The following is a 10,162-nucleotide window of genomic DNA, read 5'->3' on the forward strand; positions in this document are numbered from 1 at the left end:
AATTTTCCAGGTGTTGTGTGTCTCAGTTCCCCTGGCTAGGAAAAGGGATTCCCTTCCCCCTTGCGCTTCCCAGGTGAGGCAATGCCTCGCACTGCTTCAGCTCTCGCTGGTCGGGCTGCAGCAGCTGACCAGCACCGATCGTCCGGCATTCCCCAGTGAGATGAACCCAGTACCTCAGTTGAAAATGCAGAAATCACCGGTCTTCTGTGTCGCTGGCACTGGGAGTTGGAGACTGGAGCTGTTCCTATTCGGCCATCTTGCTCCGCCCCCCACCACTTCTATTTAACATAGTACTAGAAGTCCTAGCCAAAGCAATCAAACAAGAGAAAGAAAGAAAGGGCATCCAAATTGGTAAAGAGGAAGTCACACTGTGTGTTTGCTGATATGATTGTATATCTAGAAAACCCTGAAGACTTCTCCAATAAAGCTCCTAGAACTAATAAATGAATTCAGCAACGTTTCAGGATACAAAATTGATGTACCCAAATCAGTAGTTCTGCTATACGCCAACAGCGACCAAGCTAAGAATCAAATCAAGAACTCAACCTCTTTTACAATAGCTCCAAAAAATAAAATAATTAGGAATATACCTAACCAAGGAGGTGAAAGACCTCTGCAGAGAAAACTACAAACACTGCTAAAAGAAATCAGATGACACAGACAAATGGAAATATACCCCATGCTCACAGATGGGTAGAATCAATATTGTGAAAATGACCATACTGCCAAAAGCAATCTACAAATTCAATCCAATTCCCATCAAAATACCACCATCATTCTTCACAGAACTAATAAAATAAAATAAAATTCTAAAATTCTAAAATTCATATAGAATCACCCCACATAGCCAAAACAAGACTAAGCATAAAGAACAATTTTGAAGGCATCACATTACCTGACTTCAAACTATACTATAAGGCCATCATTACCAAAACAGCATGGTACTGGTATAAAAATGGCACATAGAGCAATTGAACACAAGACAGAACCAGAAATAAACCCACATACTTACAGTCAACTGATCTTCGACAAAGCAAACAAAAACAAAGTAGGGAAAGGATGCCCTATTCAACAAATGGTGCTGGGATAATTGGCAAGCCACATGTAGAAGAATGAAACTGGATCCTCATCTCTCACCTTATACAAAATCAACCCAAGATGGATCAAGGACTTAAATCTAAGACCTGAAACTATATAAATTCTGGAACATTGGAAAAACCCTTCTAGACATCAGCTTAAGCAAAGACTTCATGACCAAGAACCCAAAAGCAAATGCAACCAAAACAAGGATAAATAGGTAGCACTTAATTAAACTAAAGCACTTCTGCACAGCAAAAGGAACAGTCAGCAGAGTAAACAGACAACCCACAGTGTGGGAGAAAATCTTCACAATCTATACACCTGACAAAGGACTGATATCCAGAATCTACAAGGAACTCCAACAAATTAGCAAGAAAAAAACAATCTCATCAAAAAGTGGGCTAAGGACATGAATAGACAATTCTCAAAATGAGATATACAAATGGCCAACAAACATACGAAAAAATGGTCAACATCACTAATGAACAGGGAAGTGCAAATCAAAACCACAATGTAATACCACCTTACTCCTAAAAGAATGCCCATAATCAAAAAATCTAAAAACAATAGATGTTGGCGTGGATGCAGTCAAAAGGGAATACTTCTACACTGCTAGTGGGAATGTAAACCAGTACAACCACTTTGGAAAACAGTATGGAGAGATCTTAAAGAACTAAAAGTAGAACTACCATTTGATCCAGCAATCTCACTAATGGGTATCTACCCAGAGGAAAAGAAGTCATTACATGAAAAAGATACTTGCATACACGTTTATATCAGCACAATTCGCAATTGCAAAAATGTGGAACCATTTTTGCAATTTTTACAATTTTTGCATTTTTTGCATTTTTGCAATTTTTGCATTTTTGCAATTTTTGCATTTTTGCAATTGCAAAATATGGAACCAGCCCAAATGCCTGTCAATGAACAAGTAGATAAAGAAATTATATACATATGGAATACTACTCAGCCTTAAAAAGAAATGAATTAATGACATTCACAGCAACCTGGATGGGACTGGAGACTTACTATTCTATTCAGGAATAGAAAACCAAACATCATATGTTCTCACTCATAAGTGGGAGCTAAATTATGAGGATGCAAAAGCATAAGAATGATACAACGGACTTTGAGGACCCAAGGGAAAGGGTAGGAGGCAGGTGAAGGACAAAAGACTACAAATTGGGTTCAATGTATACTGCTTGGGTGGTGTGCACCAAAATCTCATGAATCACCACTTAAGAACTTACTCATGTAACCAAATACCATCTCTTCCCCAAAAACCTATAGAAATAAAAACTAAAGTAGTAAATAAATAAAAAGGCCCCAACTAAGAAAGCTGCCTACTGGAAAAGTGCTCCCCAGCAGGAAGAACCTATAGGTATACTGGTAGGGGCAGGGATATGTGAGGACAAGTCACAAGAGATTCGCTGGAACATGTGCACTAACTCATATGAGGAAAGGCAGAGGGTGGAAGAGGGGAGGGGGGACCACTGTTTGAATACTTATGACAGTAGGCATCATGGGCCAGATTATAGCAGCATCAGTAATATCAATCTTTGTCGACTTTCCTCTAAACCCACCTTCCCCATACCACGGACCTTATGGGAGCCATTGGCAAAGCACTCAGGGAAGGACTGGAGAGCACAGACTGCAAAGAAACAGACCATACTCCATTCTCCTAGTCAGTCCTGTAGCAGGAGAGGTAGTCAAGTTCTTCAAACTGGATGGAAAACTGAGGTTTGAGATTGACCTAGACTGGCACTTTAAAACCAGACTATTTTGTAGCTGAAATAGACCAGAAATCTATAGATTCTTCCCAGATAGTGAAGAGCGAGAGAGATCCAAAAGAACTTTCTCCAAGACAGTGTGATAAGAGAAGAAAAGCCATTCCTGACTGAGCCAGTTCAGCCCATTCAATAAACCAGTTATGCTAGTTATATCAGAACCTATGCAATAGGAAGGTATGGAGAAGTGGAAAACAATTCAATACTTCAGTAGGTACCTGTTGAGCCAACTTGGGCTAACATAACAAAATACCAAAGACTGAGTGGCTTAAACAACAGAAATTTATTTCCTCATAGTTCTGAAGACTGGGAAGTCCAATATCAAGGTAGGGGCAAATTTAGTTCCTGGTGAGGGCTTTCTTCCAGACTTCCAAAAGGCTGCTTTTTCTCTGTGCTCTCACAAGGCAGGGAGGCGGGGCAGGGAGGGAGGGAGAGAGAGCAGGAGAGAGCAAGAGAGAGCAAGAGAGAGCAAGTGCAAGCGCGCTCTAGTTTCTCTTCCCATAAGGACACTAATTCTATCATCTCATGGCCCGACACTTACGTCCTCACTTAATCTTAACTGCTTCCATAAAAGTCCTGTCTCCAAAACAGTAACAATTGGGGGTTAGGGCTTCAATATGTGAGGGAGACAGGGTGGTAGGGGACACACAACTCGGTCCATGGCAGTAACATTTCAAAAAGAATTTGAGAAGACATCTAATAAGAAAAATAGTAGGCAATCTCTACCCACACATAAAATATCTTCTCACCTAAAAATCAGGATGGGGGGGGAAATGTACGATTTTGTGCTTAAAGCTTCCTGAGAGAAAGAACTGCTAAATTATATGTAAATACAAAAACATGTCAAAAGGGAAATTCATTAGAAAAGCAAATCACAATGAGAAAAAGAGGGGAGAAAAGTGGGCTTGAGCTTAAACTGCCTTTACAAAAGTCTATAACTGAATGCATGTGAAATCTATAGACTTATGGTTATAATTTAAGTATAGATGTTAAAAATAATGTAGGATCTCAAACTTTAAAACTTTGAATTCAAATAATACATAAGCACACAGAAAAGTTCAAAATAAAACTGGCTTGAAAAAAACATACAAAGTAAAATTAAAATGTGTGTTTAATGCATTTATAAGAACCTCAGTTATGACCAAGTATTTCAGAAATAGTGGTTAGCTTTCTTGAAAGAATAAAGGAAAATTAACTTAAATGTATGGGGTAAACATGTTGGTATTTATTTTAAATTGTGTTGTGGCCTGGGCTTCTCAAAGGAAGAAATAAACACAGTGAAATATGAAGTCGAAGTAATAAAGTTCAAGATGGTAGGTTTAGCATATGCCTTTGCCTCTTCTCCTGTAAAACACTGCAGTTAAAAAGGACTCAAGAAAGTAAATTCATAAAAGCACTGAGAACATATGAGACATCAATGGGCCAGATGCAGGTTTCTGGATAGCTGAGTACAAAATCTACAGGAAAGCAGAGGGAGCCATCACTCAAGCCAAGCCACCATCGGAAGAGAGGACTGAAGTGAAAAGTGCTGTTAATCATGGAATTCTCCAAAAAGAGCAAGTAAAATGGGCAGGAGGATCAACGGCCAAAATTTTTCAATGCAATAAGGTGGATCAAAAATAAAGCTGAAGAATCTTTCATAATATAGAACAGAAAGAACAAAGAAATTGAAAGTATGTGCAAAAAGAAAAGAGGCATATAAAATCAAACCAGGTTGGCCAGCATCTGATTAAGAGAACTACTATAAAAGAAAAACAGATACAAAATAAAGGATTTCATTTTACTCTGATGAATGGCCTGGGGGTGGGTGAGATGTAAGGGAATTCAAAAGGAAAAGAAATAGAATCATAGCATACTACATGTCTTGTCAGTAAAAAATAATTATATACCCATAGTAATATAAAGATTGATTTTTACTTGCCTCAAAGGCAAGAAACATAGGCAGAAAGCACAGAAAGTATGGTTGTAATTGCAGAACAGAATGTAAATATTATCAACCTTGACAATACAGAAGCAAAAACTAAATTGAAGGAAAATGGGAAGAGAAAAACAAAGCAGCAGCAGAGGAAAGGGTAGAGACACTAATTTTCCACCTTAGAGCAAAATCGAGTTAATTAACTAAAGGGAAAAAAGAAATAGAATTATTGATATGTTTTTTTAAAGTTATGGAGAGAACCAATAATAGAGCTGAAAATAATGATTAACCATGTTAGGAGCAGGAGATGCACACAGAGGGCAAGTGAAACAAATCCTCATCTTCCATAATAGAAAGTACGTAGAAATTGTTCAAGGTCATTAAATCAAAAAATAGTGGTTGACAAATTTCGTTTGGATAACTACAAACTTCAATTTTATTCAGAAAAAAAAAAAAATGTTTTCATGGTTAAAAGAGGTGCCAGTGGAAAGGAGCCTGGGAGTCGGGGGCTAGAGTAGGGGACTTTCCCATTTTCATCACAAGCTCTTCTGCTGTCCTGGATTTGTTACCTTGGACAGGACATGCATACATGGGTAAAAACAAACAAGTTTTAGTATTTAGTAAATGACAACTGTCCCCATTTTCTAAATGTTGACTGAAGTCAACATTACAGCCAGGCATGGAAAGCAGATTTTAATCTAGCAAAAAACTGAAGGGTAAAACAGCCAACATAAATAACTAAAAGGAAACTTACAGAAACTCAAGAGAAACATGTTTTTCCTCTCCTTCTCTCACACATACATATACACCACAGAATTTACACAATTGTCCTTCTGCCCTCTGTGTAGGATCATCAGATACTGACACACAACATAGAGTAATGACAACCTCTTCACAGACTCAATATATCCTAGGACTAAAATTCATTCTAGAAATAAAGTCTGTGTTCAAGGACACAAAGTGTGGAATAAATGGTAAACATTTTTCATCAATGTTTCCAAATATAATTACCAAAATGAGCAAATACTCCAACAAGGCTACACTACTAGGATACTGGATTCAACCAAAGTGAGGGTTGGCCAACTTTTTCTGCAAATGGCCAGATAGTAAATATTTTAGGTTTTGTGCATCATACTCAACTCTGCTATTGTGGTATGAAGCTGTGATAAACAATACACAAATACAGGCTATGGTTGTGCTCCAAAAAACCTCACTTACAAAACAGGCTGTAAGTAGTATTTAGCCCATAGGCTATAGCTTGCCTACTCCTGAACCAAAGTATCAAGGAAGTTAAGATATTTAAGTTATAAAGTATGTGATATATTTTTATTAAATAATATGTATATTTAAATATATTTAAATAGTTAATATTTTTATTAAATATTCCACATACTTTATAACCTTGTGCTAATAAAATAATATACTATCAATGATTGTCATACGTAATTCTTTATGTTCAAATGCTTTTTGAATAAGATCTGGTCAAATAGGAGCTAAAACATACCCATTCCTTCTTCTTTCACTCCCATCACACTAACAATGAAATAGAAACAGTGATATAAAGCCAGCTACACCTGGGAAGGGACCCTCTTAGGTAGCTAATATATTTGATATCCTATTTTTCCATCACAATGAGATCCCCATGTAGCTCCAACTATATATTCTATTGTACCATTTTGAAAATAATGTCAAGGGATAAACTTGTAGCAATCTCTCAAAAGCAGTTGACACTGACACCTAACTTTAAGAGATGGCTCATAAAGGATGTTTAGTGCTTCAAACAAGTGACATTGTATAAAGATTAGCACTTGGCAATGACATTGATTGCTTGCTGAAAATTGCACCTTAATCACTGTCAAATCATATTATTTAAGCAACTTGGTGCTCTTGGGACCCAGCTGAACACTCCACTATTTTTTTTTTTAAATGAACTGGCAGTGTGGATAGAAAGCAAAATTCAAAAAAATCAAATCAGCTTCCACCTCAAAATCCTAATTACATTTGTGACAGCTGTGAGCAAAATATGGTCCTAAATAAAATGTTAGATAGCATTAATGATATGATCAAAAAAGATGAAAAAATTACAAGTGACAAGCAAAAACATTTGATATGTGACCAAAAAAAAAAAAAGAATGACAACAAAGGTAATCCTCCAATCTCACAAAGAAATCCTTCATACTGTCCTGAGCAGGTCTTATCAGATACCATATGGTTATAATTCCAAAGACCAGGTGCAAAGGGTAAAACAAAAACAAAACATAACGAAACCTTACAGATGTTCAAGACTGAAGGCAATGACAATAACCCCTGGATATGTACAAAGAATTTAATTGTAACAAAATAAATCAATGTTGCTAAACATTTAAAAGCAAGTTTGGGGAAAACTTTTGTTTTTAGCTTTACAGAAAAATATAAGTGTAAACATCCATCCACTATATAAACACCTGGGTACATGCTAGTGTGCACACAACACAGCTACGAAGGCTACTTGAAATTCACTAAGAAGAACTTTATAAATTATCAATTCTCCCTTCAGCCACTCTAAATCCTTCCCAGGCAAGTAATATTTCCCAACTCTAAGCAAAAAAATATATATATGATCTATATGTAAAGCTTATTTGTTCAAGAAACTCTAGCCCCAATCTTCAGATACTTTTTAATCAATATGCAAATGAGGCATGCTTCCCTGCAAAATTATTGGGTCCTTATTTTAATTTTAGCATTAAACCAGCAATTATCACCTAAAGACCATTTCTTGACTTAAAGCCTTCAACTTTCAAAAAGTATATGTAGCACTATTTAACTGGACATAAAGATTCATTATAAAAAAAAAATAGGAAGGACCACCATTATAAATGAAGCCTTCTTTTCCTTTTCCTAGGAAAATAATTCAGAGTAAAAGTATGTCCAAAGGACCACCCAGGCCCCTTTCCTATAAGCTCTGCCTTTGCCCAGTTTGTACAGGTAAACATAATGTTAGGCCCATCCTGTAAAATGATACATACCCCTGATATTTCTTGTCCCCTATCTGGTGATCAAAACTATTCATTCTCTAAGTCCTTGTTAGGTAACTGGCTAAAACTCTGAAAACATTTCAACCAAAGGTATCAATGACCATTAAAAGAAAATGTGTTACCCCTTCCCAAATGACAAAGGCATTGTATCAGGAAACTTCAATGCTGTGGACTCTTGGGTCCTGTGACCAAATAGATGAGACAAGTACATAATTCAAAGCAAAGAGGCTTTAAGCAACTGTAGAGTCACATTATCTAGTCAGCTTTCTTTTATCTACACATAGACTAGCAATGTTAATTTCAATGGGCTAATCAAGGTAGGCTTTGTTTAGTGAGTTAAAAGTTGATAATTAAGGGGCCAGAAGAACAAATTTCTTCGTTACAGAAGAATTTGAAACAGACAAACTCAATCTGTAGAAATAGTAGTTGAGATTATTGGTGAACTGCCATCTTGAAGAAACCATCCCTTATAAAGTGTCAGTTTATTCATTTACATGTTCTTAAACATATTCATTGAATGTTTAAAAGTTAACATGTTTGAGAAATATGAGCAAGACAGATTGGCAATAAACAGGAGAAAGGGAAGTTTCCTATACCTGTATATCTACTACATTATATTATAGGGAAGAAAACAGAACCAGTATTTGTCAGTGTGGTCCAAGAATCATCTTCATCTGAGTCACTGGCTATGCCTTTGAAAATGCTTATTCCTGGGCCCCACCAAAGAATTTCTGACTCAGAATCACTAATGAGACAAAGGATCTGCACTTTTAATAGATCCCTAATCTGTTTTAATGATGGTATTTCCACAGAATCCTGTTATATTATTTACAGGCCATATTTATTGATATCCAAGATCATGGCAGCAAGCAAAATATCTTCAGAAATAAGATTAGAGTTTTATAATCAACAGTCTGCAAGCAGTGGTCATGGTCCTCCTAGGACCAGCAGGATAGCATTGGCATGTACATCTCTTGGTGACAGCAACAGCACAACTAGTAAATAAAAGCATGCAAGGTCTTTTAAGAGCTACACTCAAATATGGTATACTGTCACTTCTCCCTCATTCTGCTGGTCAAAACAGTCTTACAACCAAACCCAAAGTCACACAAAACACTTTATATTTTATAAGGATACATGAATACCTGAAGACATATACTGAACGCATTCAAGTAAATATTACAGGATAGGCAGGAATGGAGGTGGGGTTCTAGATAAAGCATAATTAAATGAGTAATTAAAATAAGGAGGCTTACACAGCCTAATGAAGAATAATATTCTTTAAAGTGAGTGGTATGGGTAACTCAGTATTTTGAAAAGAATTTTGTAGCTACTCTCTAAAAAGTGAAAGAAAGGCCAGGCACAGCAGCTCACGCCTGTAATCCCAGCACTCTGGGAGGCCAAGGCGAATGGGATCTCTTGAGCCCAGGAGTTCGAGACCAGACTGAGCACATAGTGAGACCCGCTCCCATCTCTAAAAAATAAAATTGTAAATATATTTATATATATATATCTATCTTCAGACTGTTGAAGTAACTTACCCGGGGATAAGCTTCTTAGGTTAATTGCTTATCTGCTAGTTATGGCTTAGCTTGGCTGGAAAGTATTTCTTTTCCAGCTATATCATATAGATTCTCATCTCTAAAATAATGCCCATCAGTCCTGCAACTTACACTAGTTATTACAGTCTATTTTTAAAACAAGTTAATTTTGATTTAATAAGGTGTTAATTGAGTCTTTAAACATTTCCAGTCTGAGTCTAATTTGATATGTCTTTAAGAAACTTACGAGAACTTAGATGGGAAAGATAAGACTTAAATACATAAAATGGATAAAGATCATCACTTAGATTTAGTTTTAATTCAACAAATCTGTTTTAATTGCAGCCCATGTGCTAATCTCTGCAAAAGATGTACATATGAGGAAGAGGTCCCATGGTAAGTATCAAAAGAGGATACAATGTGGAAAACATTTCAAAGACAGGATCCACACTCAGTTGGAGACGTCAGAAAAGCCTTCACAGAGGAAGGGGCACAAGAGATGAGCCTTAAAAGATGGATCAGATGTCAGTAGGTTCAGACCTAGAAAAGTAGAAGGAAATTCTAGGTGGCAACAACAACATAAAGATATACAAGTAGAAGTTAAAGGTGTAATATTTGAGTATCACAGCATAGAAATGAAAACAATCAATCATTGAATGTCTCACGTGAGTTAGCCACTGCATCAGGTGCTAGCAATACAAAAATTAATATAACATGAGTCCCATTCTTAAAGTGCCCACAATTTAGCTATCAGTGTGTTAAGTTCCTGACATGGATGAGCTAATGAGGAATCAGGCGGAAAGAGCAACGATAAGAGGTGTAACA

The sequence above is a fragment of the Macaca fascicularis genome, chromosome 6 (genome assembly GCF_037993035.2).
Source record: "Macaca fascicularis isolate 582-1 chromosome 6, T2T-MFA8v1.1".
In the NCBI taxonomy this organism is placed as follows: Eukaryota; Metazoa; Chordata; class Mammalia; order Primates; family Cercopithecidae; genus Macaca; species Macaca fascicularis.